Here is a 16,025-nt window from a genome sequence, read left to right as displayed (position 1 = left end):
ACCTTTAGCTGTTTTATTTTATATAAATATGTATCTTATATACATACAAAGAGATTTAGTATAAGGAACTGGCCCACATGATTATGGAGGCTGAGAAGTCTCAAGATCTGTATTCGGCAAGCTGAGGATCCAGGAGAACTGATGGTGTAGTTCTAGTGGGGCTCAGGGGTGGAAAACCAGGAAAGCTGATAGTATATAGTTCTAGAATGAAAACTGCAAGCTTGAGGGATGACTGGATGGCTCAGCTCAGTAGTTGAGCATCTGCCTTTGGCTCAGGGCATGATTCTGGGATCCAGGATCGAGTCCCACATCGGGCTCTCTTGCAAGGAGCCTGCTTTTCCCTCTGCCTATGTGTCTGCCTCTCTCTCTGTCTCTCATAAAAAGAAAAGAAAAAGAAAGAAAGAAAAAGAAAGAAGAAAGAAAGAAAGAAAGAAAGAAAGAAAGAAAGAAAGAAAGAAAGAAAGAAAGAAAGAAAACTTTAGGCTTAAGATCCAAGAAGAGCTGATGTTTCCATCTGAGTCCAAAGGCAGGAGAAAATTGGCTTCCCAGCTCAAAGGTGATCAGGCAAGGAAGACTTGCCTCTCACTCCTGGGATTGGGCTTTTTATTCTATTGTTCATTGGTTGATAAGATGAGGCCACATGCATTAGGGGGGCAATTTGCTTTACTCAGTCTATTGAATAAAATGTGAATCTCACCCACAAACACCCTCATAGACACACCAGAATAACATTGGACCGAGTGTCCGGGCTCCTTGTGGCCCATTCAGGTTGACACAGAACATTAACCACCACACCAGGAGAGATTCAATTATCTGATTAAATGATGACTGACCAATTTACATGTATAGAATTATGCTTTTATCATAAGTTCAAGTATTTGATTATAGAACGTTTGGAGACTTGAGGGCGCTTGGTGGCTCAGTCGATTAAGTGTCTGCCTTCAGGTTGGGTCCTGATCCCAGGCACTTGGGATGGGTCCTGGGTCGGGCAACCTGCTCAGTGGGGAGCCTGCTTCTCCCTCCCACCCATTTGTGCTCTCTCTCTCTCTCTCTCTCTCTCTCTCTCAAATAAATAATAAAAACAAAATCTTAAAAAAAATTTGGGCACCTGGGTGGCTCAGTGGTTGAGCACCTGCCTTTGGCTCAAGTCATGATCCCAAGGTCCTGGGGTTGAGTCCTGCACTGGGCTCCCTGCAGGGAGCCTGCTTCTCCCTCTGCCTATGTTTCTGCCTCTCTCTCTGTGTCTCTCATGAATAAATATATAAAATCTTAAAAATACACACACACATTTGTAGACTTGAGTAGCCATTTTAAGGAAAAATTAGCCTTTGTAGGATTATCTGCAAAATTATTGTTTGAACAAAAACTCTTCTAAAAATATTATCCACTATTAAATTAGTTCATTTATTCATCTATCAATCATGAATATGTTCAACAAATTTCCTTTGAGTATCTACTATGTGCCCCACATGGTGTCAGGCAAGGCATTCAGATGCCAAAGGAGAGAAACCTGGTTCCTATTAGCCAGGAACTAAATAAATTAGGGAGTAAAGTAGGTGATTCATTTATTTTCTAAATCAAGATTTAACTGACATATACCATTGGGTTTCAGGTACACAGTATGATAATGTGATATATATGTGTGTGTGTGTGTGTGTGTGTGTGTGTGTGTGTGAAATGAAGTATTAATGGTGGGATGACCACACAGTCCACTACCGCAGAGCAGTCCCCTTTACATCTGTTGTTGTGTATACTAATTAATAGCTCCCTGTTATTTGCAAAAGTGTCCTAATTTGGGCGATAAATTATGCAGCCACCCAGCTATAGGAGATGTGAAAGAAGTTCCTATGAAATGCAGTAGGGATTCCTGTGAGGGAGAGGCTGAGCTACCTGTTGGAGATCCTGAGACTGATCCTGACAAATGAGGATGGGTGTTTATTGGACAGTGGGAGAAATGGAAAGAAAGCTCTGTGTGTAAGGGGCAAGAGTCAGGGATCAGCAGCGGGTGCAGGGCCGCTGTAAATATTTTGACATATCTGGGGCAGTAGGAGCTGGGGGTTGGGACGAGGTAGTAAGGCTGCAGAAGTTCACAGTAGCTCAATCCTGAAGGCCCCTCTGGGTTGCACTGAGGAGTTTGAACACATCCTGTCAGTGAGGATGACACACTGGCAGGGTCGTGGCAGATAATGGTTTAGGTTACATTTGTGATTTTGAAAAATAAACATGTCTGTTGAAAGTTGACTTTCTGGGGGAAAAAAAAAAGTTGACAAAGTATTTGCCAGAGTGAACCAACTTTTGAAAACTGAGGTATTAGAATTAATGGCATCATTAACTTCACCCTCACAATTTTAGAGCTTTTTATCAGATGATTTTATCAGACATCACGTTCTAGGCATTAGGCTAAACAGGTTACATGCATTGCCTCAGTTAATCCTCACGGCCTTACCTTTTAAGGCAAGTGTTTGATCCCATTCCTCATACATGTAAACCTTCCCCAGGGGGCTTCGTGAAGAAATGCTCACCCCTTCAGAATATATAAGCGGTCATTTCTGGTTAGTGCATTTGATAACGTTGAGGAAAATATTTTCATCTTCCCACTGATCTTTCAGAAGCACTAGCAGAATCCAGAGGAATTGGAGCAAACTCTTTTAGTTTCATGGCAGTCTTTCTCAGACAGTTGCCACCTGTCTGTCGTCACCAAGGTCATGATATTCTGAGTATCCTCCATGAATTCATGTGCTTCTTCAGGGGCTATTTATTTTTAAATGTTAGTTGAAGCCATGGGTAGGGAATGTCGTTTAATAATTCAAGATCCCAGAGGAAAGAGAAGATGGGAAGGAAACTTTCCTGTTTCTGGTGCACTGAATGTTTTCCTGAATTTTTTTTTCTGAGAAAGCTCTAAGTCATACCTTTACAAAGACCTCGACTTCCAGACCACACATATGATTTAGGCAATAATTTACTCAGCAGCTCACGGCACCAGGGTCTCCTCACCCTGGAAGCTGCAACAGGTATGGACTTGGAACCAGAACATGGACCCAACACCTGGCTCCGGCAGCCCCACACAGCCCATGTTTGGCCACTGCCATTGACAAAATCCAAAGTCAGAGAGTGGAGTGGTGGTGAAACAACAAAGGAATTTATTTCCATGAGACCAACACTACTAGGAAGATAGTGTACTAGCGCCCCAAGGACTGTCTCCAAAGTGATGAAAATACTTCTAGATTTCTGTGGGATGAAGGTTGGCGAGTCCATGCAGGTGGGCACTAAAGGTCAAATTGCGGTCAATCACGTGGGGTTGGGCTGCATCAGGGCAGTTCCGACTGCTGAGGGGATAGTTTTGGTTCACATCACAGGATACTTTGCCCTCAGGGTCTTTTGCCAGAGTTAAGAGATTAGTGGGACAGAAGAACTTTGGGAGCCTGGGTTGGCTCAGTGGTTGAGTGTCTGCCATTGGCTCCAGTCATGATCCCGGTGTCCTGGGATCAGGCCTCACACCGGGCTCTCTGTGAGGAGCCTGCTTCTCCCTCTGCCTATGTCTCTGCTTCTGTGTGTCTCTCATGAATAAATAAGTACAATTTAAAAAAGGGGGGGGGGGATACCTAGGTGGCTCAGCAGTTTGGCACCTGCCTTCGGCCCAGGGCCCGGATCCAGTCCCACATCGGGCTCCCTGCATGGAGCCTGCTTCTCCCTCTGCCTGTGTCTCTGCCCCCGCCTCCATGTCTCTCATGAATAAATAAATAAAATCTTTAACAAAAAAAAAAAAAAAAGGAAGTACACACTAAGGTGGAAATGAAGGTAGTCAGAGTCCTCAGACATAAGAGAGTAACAGGCATTGGACTACAATTGTTATTGTTCTTGCTGAAGGAGACCTTGGCTGGAAGAGCCAAAGGAGGCAGTGTCCCAAGCCTGCACCTTGTACCTACTATTCATTTCAGTAAACTTATTTATGTGCAGTGCTGCCATCTTCAACTTCAAATTCTGAGAGATTGGACAGCCAATTGCTTCCTTCTAGTCCAGGTAAAATAAAGAAGCAACAGGCAAGGCATCACCCAAATATGCAAATTGAAGTCACTGATGATGGAAATTCTCACACAAGTGAACATGTAGCTTGGAATGTTATTACGAAGCCGCGAGAGACTGGATAGCCTTTAGAGAGCTGGAAGCAATGTGAGGATGGCTTTTTCTATCAGGCTGGAGATTCAGTGTACAAGAAACATAACTTCATGATGCCACTACAATTCTATTTCAAGCCATTGTTCAGCCAACTCAGGAATTTTCTTTGTCACTAGTATCCCATTTGAATTCTGGGGTGCTTTACACAGAGCCAAGGTATTCAAGAGGCTCATCTAGTTACTGGGTTATATGGCAATTCTGTCTAAATTTTGAGGAATTTTTATATTGTTTCCACAGTGGTTGCATCATTTTACCTTCCCACCAGCAATACACAAGGGTTCCAGTTCCTCAGTATTCTTGCCCACCAGTGAGTTTTATAACAGGGGTGCTCTTGGCACTTGGGGTCAGTCCTCCCTTCTTATGCAAGATTGTCCCACTCTTTGTAGAATGTTTAGTGTCCCTGGCTCCATCCACCATTTGCACATAATGGGATAATGTTTCTCAGTTGTGACAAACACCTACCCCCACCCCTCACTACACTTTCAAATGTCCCCTAAGGGGTGGGAAGAAGCTACCCCCTTGAAACCCCTGGTATATGCCTTGAATGTTTTCTGACGCCATAAGGCCTTGTCTTTGAAAACTCAAAGTCCTGGAAGAGGCCCTTTTTCTTCTTTGTCTTATTGTCACATCACTTCCTTGATTCAATAAGCAAAGAAAGGCCTAGTTTAATTAGATGGAGGGGACAGGAAGGGGGGTGGGGAGGGATGAGAGATTAATATTTCAAAATATGAACCCACCACAGAAGGATTTCTCATCTTGTTGACTTTTTTCTCTTGAGTAACTATGAGTTACTCTGTCATTTTTATTTTCTTGTCAGACAAATTTAGATTTTCTAAAAAGGCCTAGACTTGCATACAACGTGTCCTTCAAAAAAAGCATATGAACTATATTAACAGAATGAATGCAGTGACGAATATCACTCCTATCCTTAAAGGAAAAACACCCCTCTGTGTCTCTTTGACTCTCACACTCCTCTACTCTTCCAATTCACTCCCAACCCCAGCTGGGTGGGCTTTCCACACATCGAGTAATGCTGTGATACCAGTAGGGTGTCTTGCAAGGGAGCTCAACTCTGACACGAGCTACCCAGAGGTAGCATCAGATGCCACAGGTTAAGGGCTCAGTCCCACAAGATTGCCCCCACCCCCCACCAGCACACTTCAGATGCCAGTTGCAAGTCCAGGTTGTCACCTGTGTTCCTGACTGACTGGCTATAAACTGGTGGTGCCCATTACCATCCCCTCCTTGGGTTTGATTAATTTGCTAGAGTGGCTCACAGAGCTCAGAGAAAGTCTATTTTCTAGTTTACCAGTTCATCACAAAAGAATATAACTGAGGGACTGCCAGATGAAAGAGATGAGGGACAAAGAAAGTTCCTGAATTACAATAGCTAAATGTTCACTTGTGTGAGAATTTCCATCATCAGTGACTTCAATTTGCATATTTGGGTGACGCCTTGCCTGTTGCTTCTTTATTTTACCTGGACCAGAAGGAAGCAATTGGCTGTCCAATCTCTCAGAATTTGAAGTTGAAGATGGCAGCACTGCACATAAGTAAGTTTACTGAAATGAACATTTAGGTACAAGGTGCAGGCTTGGGACACTGCCTCCTTTGCTCTTCCAGCCAAGGTCTCTTTCAGCAAGAACAATGACAATTGTTTTTTTTTTTTTAAGATTTTATTTATTTATTCATGAGAGACACACACAGAGAGGCAGAGACATAGACAGAGGGAGAAGCAGGCTCCTCGCAGGGAACCTGATGTGGAACTGGATCCCGGGACCGGAATCATGCCCTGAGCCAAAGGCAGATGCTCAACCACTGAGCCATCCAGGCATCCCATGAACAATGACAATTGTAGTCCAATGCCTGTTACTTTCCTAGCTTATGTCTACACCTATTGCAGCTTCCAGGGTGAGAAGACCCTGCTGCAGTCAGCCACTGAGTAAATAATTACCCGAAATATGTGTGTGGTCTGGAAGTTGAGCTCTTTGTAAAGGTGTGACTGAGAGCTTTCTCAGAAAAAGGGTAATAAATACTACACCAGAAACAGGAAAGTTTCCTTGCCATCTGCTTTTCCCTCTTGGGTAAGTGCTCTTCTCCTGTCATTCCAAATAGATTTCCCCAAGGTGTTCGGGTGCAGGTGGATCAATAGAGCACATACCTACGGACAGCTGCAACGCTCTCCCCTTCCAGTCAGCGCAGCCAGAAGCAGCCTTCCACGGGAGGTGCCTACATTCTATTCTTCCTCTATGGAGGAAGGGAGGTGAGTTGAATGAGTATGATGGAGCTTCTGGCCTGAGATAGCCAGCACCCAGTCTTGCTTTTGTTTTTCTGTAAAGGAATGATGCTAAACCCTAGTGACTGGGTGTGGCTCCCCCAAACACCTGGATTCTAGTACCTGAAAATTTAAGCTAATTAGAAAAATAGAAATCCTACTTACCATATAGCTTTTATCTGCTGATATCAATTCAATATGGTTATTCCCAGTGTTAATTTCAAGTTCTAAATACAGTCTCACATAATGGGAGGCTCACATAGCATCTCATCTCTCCATTTTACTAATTCTACTGCAGATAAGTGGTCCCTGGGCTACTCAGACAAATCCTTCTAATCCTGGGCATGTGGTCCTTAAGTAACTAACCTCTTGTTGGAAAAAATACTACTCCTGGTCTTCATCACATTTCTATACTCTACTGAGCCCAGATTTGGGCAATCTCCAGTTTTCTTGTGTCTAGAGACTTCTGCTGGCTGCAAGACTTCTCAATTTTCTCATTTTCCTCTCATGTCTGCTGTAGAGCTTCTCACAGTTTTAACTCTCCCTCTGGCTCACTCTTGCTCTCTCTTCCCCCTTTCATCCTGGGAATTGAAGGTATGTGCTCTGCAGTCTCAGTAACATTGGCTTTTAGTCAGACCACAGTACAAAATAATAAATGAGATTTTAAACAATGTTTGAAGTGGGTGCGAGCCATGTCATATGTTTCAAGACTGATATTCTTGCAGAAGCCATTGTGGAAGATGACGAAAGGCAAATGAATCACAGATGGGGGTGAAACGAAACCAATGAAATAAAGAAAATGAACAGACACAGATTTTAGAAATGGTTTTTTATTCCTAATTAGGCTTGATACCACCGTGTTTGGTTTTGAGTATGTTTTCACTCCCATCTTCTGACCTTCTGAAAACAGGAAACAAAGAAGTTACTCCAAGGGACCCCCATTTCAATTTCAATGTGTGGCACAGTTAGTTCATTATATCACTTAATATGGTTATTAAAGAGTTGAGTAGACCCCATATCTTCCGTCAGTTCACGACTTCTTAGTACAATGGGTGCTGCCGGGAACACATTTTGTTACTCATGGCAATATGACATTCACTTCCATAATACTCTATAGTTCTACTTCTAACCTGGCATGTAGTAATCAGAAAATAAGATGAGTGAATAAGAGAACTACAACACATAACTCTGGTAACCCACTAATGCCCAGTTTAGTAAGCCAGTTATGCATGACTACTATACACAAAAATGGCACCCCAAATGACAAAGATATGAGTAGAGAATTTCATAATTTTAGGTTGAATATAACCAGCTAGGTGAAAACTCTGAATAACAGTATAATCCTTTATAAAACTAAAAGCACAAGGGGTTGTGTTTAAATAAAAACAAAACCTAACGTTAGGGAGCTGAATTTTTCATGGTGCCAAATTCATGCCACTGATTGACTTGCTTACTGACAAAGGGAAAAATGCAACTTACTAGTGAAAAGAACTGTGTTTGCAATCCCATTAACTCAAGGATCAAACTTGTCATCAACAGTGGGGCAACCAGACTTAAAGCACTGCTGATGTCATGCACTGTGAAGTAGATACTCTCTTTTATGGAATATTCTTCAAGATGTATAACTTGGGGGCACCTGGGTGGCTCAGTCGTTTAAGCGTCTATCTTCGGCTCAGGTAATGATCCCAGGGTCCTGGGATTGAGCCCCACATCAGGCTCTTAGGGAGTCTGCTTCTCCCTCTCTTTCCTGCTCATGCTCTCTCTCACTATCTCTGTCTCTCTCCCAAATAAATAAATAAAATCTTTAAAAAAATGTATGACCTGAATCTCATCAAGACTTAAGATCTAAGGGAGAGACAGAAGATAGATGGAGCAAGTTAAAGCACCATGAAAAATGAACCAAAAGTCCAGAATTGGGAGACAGTTGGCCTCGCCTCTTCAAAAAGTCAAAATAGCATGTGAAAAGGGTAAGTATGTGCTATTCTAGATTTTAAAAGACTGAAGACATAATTGTTGAATAAACTATGCCACTGGATTCTAAACTGGAAAAAAAATCTATAAAACTGAGGTTACCATTTAAATATACACTGGGTATTACACAATACTAGGGAATTAATATTAATTTGTTAAGTGAAGTATGTTAGAATTTGGTTATGCAAAAGGGTATGCGGGGCACCTGGGTGGCTCAGTGGTTGAGCAGAGTCTGCCTTTGGCTCAGGTCATCATTCCAGGGTCCTGGGATGGAGTCCCACATCAGGCTTCCAGCAGGAAGCCTGCTTTTCCCTCTGCCTATGTCTCTGCCTCTCTATCTGTGTCTCTCATAGATAGATAGATAGATAGATAGATATGCTCATTTTTTGTAGATGTATGTTAAGTACTTGAGGGTGACTAACTTAAAAATAATCCAACAACAACAAAACAGATGAAGCCAGGATGGAAAATGATAATAATTATTGATAAAGGTCATGGGTATTTATTGTACTATTTTTTCCATTTCTCTGCATGTTTGAACATTTCTGTGATAAAAAGGAAAAATGGCAACAGTGCCATTATAGGTTTTCATATAAGTTACAATGAATATAATTGATTATTTGCTGTTCTTATTAATGAATGACTTTTAAGTAGACTTTTAAAAGTGAAAACAATCTTGCTCATCACAAAGTATCTGTTGTAATCAATTTTTAAGAGTTAGTTGAAGCATAAAGAGTACCTGTCAGTAAAAAGAGAGCCAAACTTTGGAAAATGCCCATAATTTTTTAAAAATTTTATTCATTTATGCATGAGAGACATAGAGAGAGAGAGGCAAAGACATAGATAGAGGGAGAAGCAGGCTCCCCACAGGGAATCCAATGCGGGACTCGATTCCAGGATCATGACCTGAGCCAAAGGCAGACACTCAACCGCTGAGCCACCCAGGGGCCCCAATGCCCATAATTTATAAATAAATGATCTTGTTTGCACATTAACAAAATAATTTAGTCCTCATATTTCTTTTAACCAGCCTACCTTCCTATCTGGATGTTTGTATAAATATGTTTTTTTTTTTTTTTAATTTTTATTTATTTATGATAGGCACACAGTGAGAGAGAGAGAGAGGCAGAGACACAGGCAGAGGGAGAAGCAGGCTCCATGCACCGGGAGCCCGTGTATAAATATGTTAATTAAATACTTATATTTTGCTGCATATATTTGACTTGAATTATCCTGATTTGGTAGTCAAATGTGATTTACAAAACTGCTGAAATCCATTGCCCGTAATAATCAGGTGATTATCTATTGGGCATAACGCAAATGGCACTGGACTGGTAGTTGTAAGACATACATGACAGGCACACTTAACGTGCTTCTATACTACATACATATCTGACTTTGGGCAAGTCTCCAATCACTTTGGGTTTTAATTTCCTTATTTAAATATGCAATGGTTAGAATAGATGAAAGGCTCTTAGCTTCCCCCACTATGTAAATTAGTGCCTGCCCTTCTGCTGGAGACATGTGGCTCAGCTGACAGCCAGCAACAACCACCGGGTATGTGACTAAGGCAATCTTGGACCATCTAGCCTAAATTAAGCTATACATGACCAAAGCTGCCTGAGTGATTCCAGACAAGACCAGCAGGAGAACCACCCAGATGGACACAGGAAAATAGCCAAATTGCCAACAAGTTAATAATAGCTGTTTCAAGCCACTAAGTGTTGGGATAGTTTGTTACACTGTAATATCCAACTATTTCAAAAATGTATTTAACTTTTATTTAATTCTCAAAGGTTGTAAACTTCTGAGTTTGAATAATTTAAAATTTTAGGATTCCTCATCTCTAGCCTCTTCATGAACTATGTCATAAGTAGGATTAAACCTGGCAAATGTTACAAACTATGCTTAAAGGTAAATTCTAGGATTTTTGAACTGAAAAATCAACAGGTCTTTGAGTCTATAATTCAAATACATTTTCTACTCTCCTTTTGAAAAAAAATGTGGAACTGGTCAGGTACTTCTTTCATTTGCTATACTTTCTTCCTTAAAAAAAAAAACTCCATATTTTTTAAAGATTAAAGCAATTTCATTTGAAAATTCTAATAATATTCTAGTCTGATTTCCAGTGTTTGAACTTATTTAAGACAGTTAGCATTTGCTCTTAAGTGCTCTTATTTTTCAATTCCTTCTTCCCAAACTTTGTCCTGCCTTTCTCATTTAAAGAGATGATGGAGTCTGAGGGGGTGGCCACCTTGTATTTTCACCGTTGACATAACCTCAACCTAACACCATCACAGCCCCACACGGATTCCACACTTCTTTGTTTTTGTTTCAAACAGACCCTCTTCATCATCTATAATGTTAGTCTCCTTCTAGATTTAATCTTTCCTACTCTCTTCTCACATATTCTTGATAGAGTTTTCATATCTATGCTTGTTTTTTGAGATCATCTTTCACATTTTACATATACCATTTAAAAATGTATCTGCTCTCAGCAGACAGCTTCCTGCATGAAGACACTAAATCTTTTTGGCCACCTCCTTCTTTTTTCTTTTCTTCTTTTTTTCTCCTCTGTCTAGGACAATTTACCATAGTGGCATCTGAATTTTATTTTGAGGACTCTCCCCGGCTCCTTTTTGGAATCTCAGACTGAGGGGTCAAAGTCAGGCTTTTATAATTTCCTGAGATATTTTAAAACTCCAACTAACCAAATGTGTGTCTGGCAGTGACCACATCCCTCTGGAATTTTCTGATGGCCAGGTGGCCCTCTTCCAGGATTCCTGTCACTTCTGATTTTCCATGCAGGGCCTCCGAGTTGGCCAGAATTAGAAGCAGGGTGTTAATCCTCTTCATCACTTCCTCTCCCTTCTGAAAGATGAAATTATCATGTGGGTTAGTGAGTCTCAACCTGGCCGCACATTCAAATCACTTGGGAGCACTTCAAAAAGAAATCTGGGGCCCTACCCTGAGAGATTCTACTTTAATTGGAATGGGTGGAGCCTACCTATTGATATATATGTATATATATTTTTTAATTTTGGGATTATTCTAATGTGCTGCCAGGACCAAGAATACTAAGTGAGGCAAATCGTGGATTTATCAGATGTTCTGAGTTTAGAAATTGAACATCTGGCAGATGCCTGGATAGTGGAAGCCCCCATCATTAAGATCCTGGATGCTTCTCTTCTCTAGCCCATTAAGTTTTAACACAGGCAATCTAGTTCTAGCGTGTCTAAACAGGATAATGACAACCAGAACCATGATATTACTTTCTGATTGTTGATATTAACCTCAACACAGCTCTGACATCTTTAAACAAGATGAAGCTAGACAGCAAACGGTCCTTTGAAAAGTTCAGAAGACAACTAGGGACATTGGCTTTTCTGAAATTCCAAATGAAGATGAACTAACTATGTTGTCCTTGATGGTTTCCCTTATTTGTTAAGGGAGTCATTTGACAAAGGAAGTATATTTCAAGTGACAAAATGAAACACAATTTTTTTCTACTTCTTTGGTCAGTTTTCAAGATGCCAATGCTCTGTTAGTCAAAAGGCGATTGAGACGTCAAATACATTAGATTTTTGAAAAATTTCCTCTTACCGCACATCACACATGCCACACATTTGGGCTTTCTTAAATCTTAAGTTCTAATTGTTAATTATTATCACCAAGTATGCAAATGCAATTTTCCATCAGGCGATTGTCCTTTCACCATAGACATAGCCTTGTTTCTGGTTAGTGGCAGAGCTGATTTTAGTGTCATTCTCAGAGGTAGGCTAGATGTCAGCCCAACTGGGACACTTAAGAGTGAGCAATAAATCAACACAGAAGCTGCATGATTTGAATGAGCATCTCCTCAAAGGACCCACCAAGGGGCATGGCTGCATCTTGGCCACCATGGCACACACTGGGAGTTGACAAGCATGACTGTGTAACTTGGTAGGCTGTGCTGGGCACTCTGGGCACGTGCAGTTCAGCCTCCTAGGAGTTAGAGGTGACCATGGGAGGACATGAGAATGCGATTTTCCTGTATGCTTGATCAAGAAATAAAAGGCATAGAGTGTCCTAAAACTCTAATCTGTTCTGAGTTAGCTGTGTAGAAATGGCTATCGGGGGACAGTGGAGGTGCAGAGGTATGTTCTATAGCAATCTAAAAACAGATCGACGAAGGAAAGGATAAGCCACATTCTCATGTTGAAACACTGCAACTGCTTTCAATTAAGCAGGCCCTTTTGGAATCACATGCATTTTGTCAATAATTCAGTTCTGCAAATGTTTGGCAATATGGTTTCATCTGACAAACTCTCAATAATGTCTTTTTCCACTTTCTAAAGAAAGCACATGTAGGAGAGGGTGTCAAGTAACGTTAAAGAGGATGTTTCGGAACCGTGGACACTATGAAAACTAGTATTGGTTCTCTCTCCAACTCTAACTCATGCCATCTTAAGCCAGGATTATAGGAGTCTAAAAACAATGAATGAGAAGATGGTAGAATGAAACAGGATGCCTGCCAAAACGAGACAGAGCTAATAGCAGAGTGAACACAACTGGTAGAGGATTTCCTAAAATGGGGTGCTTTTAAAGTACGAAGACTTACTTTAATGTCTCTTTCATCTTACTTAGACAACACCTACATGCACACAAATATTTCATCATCTGCACTCAAACATCGATGTTAAAAACAATGTATACTGCAAAAATTGCAGATTCATGCATGAGTGTTTACAGAAGTTTGAAAAATAATCCGGTTACATTTCTGCTCCTACCAAAATTGTGCAATCTTTCTAAACAACTCTGTTGACTTTCCTGGAGAAAAGAGAAGATTCCCACTGCTTCAAATTAAAGTCCACATATTAGCAGAGAAATTATTGGTTATGACTGATGCAAAACAGATTGGGTATTCTTTCAACTAGAAATAAGTACATTCGTTTTATAAATGGTTTGCCACAGGAAAGCAGGCACGTTCAGACCTCAGGTGTACATTGCGATTGCTTCTCCCACCTCTTTCCTTAGAAATGCAGTGAAAAACTACACCTAATACTTTGAATGTTTTGGTTTGGCAAGCAATACAATCTCTTAATTTCATCCTCAACCAGTAGGCTGTTTGGTACAGATCAACCAGGACTGCACAAAGGGCCAGGATCAAAAGAAGACAGTCTATCTCTTCACTTGAGCTGAGTCAGTGTAAATTAAATTAAAATGTCAAACTTGATTTCTATAAAACAGGCTTGAAAAACAATACTGTTTGGTTAAGAAAGAGGTTAATGAGGAAAATGTAATCCCCACTCAAATGCCATTGGAATGCAAAGCCACATTTATTTGCATGTGTGGTATCTGTAAAAGGTCCAAGGAATTTTGTTTTTGGTGTTTTGAATTGTTTATAATGTATTCTCTTTTTATTCCATCTACTAACAATTCCCAGAAATGATGGAAATCAAAAGACGGAAAAATATAAATGCATTTGGCTTCTAAGAAAATTACCAGTTGCAACATCAGCTCTAGCCACAGTTCATAAAGCAGGTGATTATGGGGACAATAAAGAAAAATGTTATTAAATCAGTAAAAAAAAAAATCCCTCAAAACTTGCCAATTCTGTGATAGCGTCTTAAAGTCTGACACTCCAAAACAGTCAGTGCCAAAATTTGCAACAAAATTTCACTAATAATGATGCTCATTTGCAAGCATATAGTTTAGATATTCCAGGCTGCAGGACACAAAACACTCTGGATAATTTCTCTGGCCTTGTTATGTTTTATTATAGCATTTACCAAAGTGTCAAATAAAACAAATCCATTATTTTAAAATCAACACTGGAAAGGTCACTGACTTTCAATAGATGAGTTTTTCATCACACTTTCAGATGATTTTCTTACACATTTCAGGGTCAGAAGCTGCTTCATTAAGAACACTGGGTTTCAAAACAAGCCCTCTTCCCTCAGGCCCTGCAGCCGGAACAGAGCACTGTGCTGGGAGCCACAGGCTGTCAATTAACAACAAGCCAAGCCCTTGGAGGAAGGGATGTCTTGGCAGAAAGTCCGTCGTATTAACCTTCAGGCCTTGGTTCTCGTTTACCACGGAGCTGCTTTCCTATCGCAGCTATGCGCTAATAAATTACCTCTATTTAATGTAGGTTAGGATTACCATTATCTAAATTTATTTCAATGCCTTGATCTGTCACTTGAATGCTTCCCCCAGGCTTTCAAATATGCAAGAGTAAAAATGAGACAAAAATTAATGTTTTTATCGCCTCTCCTAATATTTCTATTTCTGGCAAATTCTTTTTGCTACATGGAGTGATAAAGTTCTACAGTAACAAAATCCCTTCAGAAACCTCTATTTCCCTTGCCTAAAGTTTTCCGGGGATTGGATCCAGGACCAAACCCTTTGGAGTAACCGCTCTGGCCCCTGAGAGGGAGGAGGGGTGATTTGATTGGTGCCTTTGGAAGAAAGACCTGAGCATGCCCAGTCCAGTCCTTTGGGACCAAACTCTGGCCAGGACAAGAGGTGTGATATATTGAGCCTCGAGAATGCCAATTACTTCACAGAAGTAAATTACCTAGTACAGAATTAATATAAAAACATAAGTGTTAGCAACATGTCCACTCTGCGTTCCCATTCAGCCCTGCTCCACAGACTTTATTCTGGAGCCCCAGCCTCTATCTGGAGCCACCTGTATGTGTCTGCTTCATTGCTTCCATGTGCTTAGAAGGACTAGGGACCAAAGACAGTCATTTCCACTCATCCTTCATTGGCCAGGGCCAGTCTCACGTGACCACAACTGCCAGTCACAGAGTGGGGACATGTGTGCCTCCTGCAGAGAGTGGTACCATGCATTTGTGAACAATGACACAGTTACCAGAGCGATCAGTTCCTTCTGCACAAAATTAAATGATCATCTTGTCTCTGCTCAGGAAGAATTGACGAGTCAAAGAACCAGCTCCTGAATAATATCTGCAGATTGAGGGCCCCAAGGTGGGCTTTAGGCTGCAAGGCCGGGCAGAGGGCACGGCCATACTGTCTGTGCTGCCACAGAAACTTGCAGGGTCCACTCGGCTCCCAGATGACACTTGAGTGAAGCAGACTCGCCCAAGAAAATCATCATTCATTCTCAGGCTGGAAACTGAAAACTCGTTATCCTCCCTTAATCACTTACAACCTCACCACAGAGTGAGTGCCCAGATATTGGAGCACAGCACAGGACAACACACAATCAAGTATCAAAATGAGCAGAACAGATAATCACTGAGCCCTAGGACAAATTTTTGCCTGAACTCTCCAAAAATTACTGTTTTTCCTGTTTTGCCATGAAGAATCAGAAGGGGGAAGCAGCAGAAGTAAGCTTTTGTTGGGAGAGAGAACAAGATGACAGCGATTCAGCAGGCTCATCTCTTCAGTTTTCTGATTTCCGGATAGCATGCAGGCTCCCTGGGATCAGGCTCAGTGTCCCCAGACTGCCCCGCCATCTCACCACCTGCAGGGTCTCCACTATGCTGTGCCACTGTGCCCACGCTAATCCTGGCCTCAAGTACGAAGCGCCCAAACAGCCTCTTCCCTGGATCCGTCAGGGTTTAGCATAGGAAACAGAAGACAATCTAGATCT

General features: G+C 41.3%; 1 protein-coding gene and 1 long non-coding RNA gene across 4 annotated transcripts in view; one reads left to right on the top strand and one right to left on the bottom strand.

The window, feature by feature from the left end:
- LOC121497166 overlaps window positions 1–16,025 on the bottom strand; it is a 49,354-nt gene that overhangs the window by 3,438 nt on the left and 29,891 nt on the right. Inside the window, exons 2-3 of the long non-coding RNA XR_005989424.1 lie at window positions 11,134–11,293; window positions 6,338–7,351 (exon numbers count right to left, since the gene is read on the bottom strand). This is a non-coding gene — a long non-coding RNA (uncharacterized LOC121497166). The remainder of the gene's footprint in view (window positions 1–6,337; window positions 7,352–11,133; window positions 11,294–16,025) is intronic.
- Window positions 1–16,025, top strand: part of SAP30 (Sin3A associated protein 30) — a 137,828-nt gene that overhangs the window by 118,504 nt on the left and 3,299 nt on the right. The window contains exon 7 of one of the 3 annotated variants that reach the window (XR_005989421.1): window positions 6,292–6,439. The gene's annotated coding sequence lies outside the window, so the exon portion shown is untranslated. Of the gene's footprint in view, window positions 1–6,291; window positions 6,440–16,025 lie in introns of those variants that run through there. The other 2 variants (XR_005989423.1, XM_041766394.1) reach the window with 2 other exon arrangements.

This window comes from Vulpes lagopus, chromosome 8 (assembly GCF_018345385.1).
Source record: "Vulpes lagopus strain Blue_001 chromosome 8, ASM1834538v1, whole genome shotgun sequence".
In the NCBI taxonomy this organism is placed as follows: domain Eukaryota; kingdom Metazoa; phylum Chordata; class Mammalia; order Carnivora; family Canidae; genus Vulpes; species Vulpes lagopus.
Note: the sequence above shows the minus strand (reverse complement) of the source record. Positions and strands in the feature narration are given on the sequence as shown.